Source organism: Monosiga brevicollis, genomic scaffold, assembly GCF_000002865.3.
Source record: "Monosiga brevicollis MX1 MONBRscaffold_27 genomic scaffold, whole genome shotgun sequence".
Classification (NCBI taxonomy): domain Eukaryota; class Choanoflagellata; order Craspedida; family Salpingoecidae; genus Monosiga; species Monosiga brevicollis.
The window spans coordinates 445,944-446,455 of record NW_001865064.1 but is presented as its reverse complement, the minus strand read 5'-3'; positions in this window follow the sequence as shown (position 1 = coordinate 446,455).

Below are 512 nucleotides of genomic sequence, written 5' to 3'. Positions count from 1 at the left end.
TCCAGGATAGTGTAGTTGATGGAGCAAAGGGCATGTCGAATCGACTCGGGCACGGTGTTGTTGGCAATGTGGTGAAAGATCTTGTTCAAGGCAACCTGAGGACCTCCAGTGGCGGTGGTGGGGCCCTGAGGCGCGTCTCCATCAGAAGGAGCAGTCGGGTCGCTGGTAGAACCCTGGCGTGGGCCCAAGACTTGACTGAAGTGCTCCTTGATGCGGTAGATGGAGGCAAGAAGCTCACCAGACCAACCATAGGGGTCGGTGACACCCTTGGTGGCCGCCAACGCCTTGGGGAGCTCACCCTTGGTGAAGGACACGGTTGGGGAGCTCACAGCCGTGGCTGGTGCCAGTGTAGATGTGGAGGCGGGTGTCGAAGCAATGTACGGGGTCAGCCCGGGCGGTACCAAGAGGTCGCGCACGGCCTGAACCTCAGAATTACCAATCACGGCACGAGCCTTGTCGGCATCAAATGCTTTGGCAATCTGACCTCGGTTCAGACGGTTCGTGACGTGGTT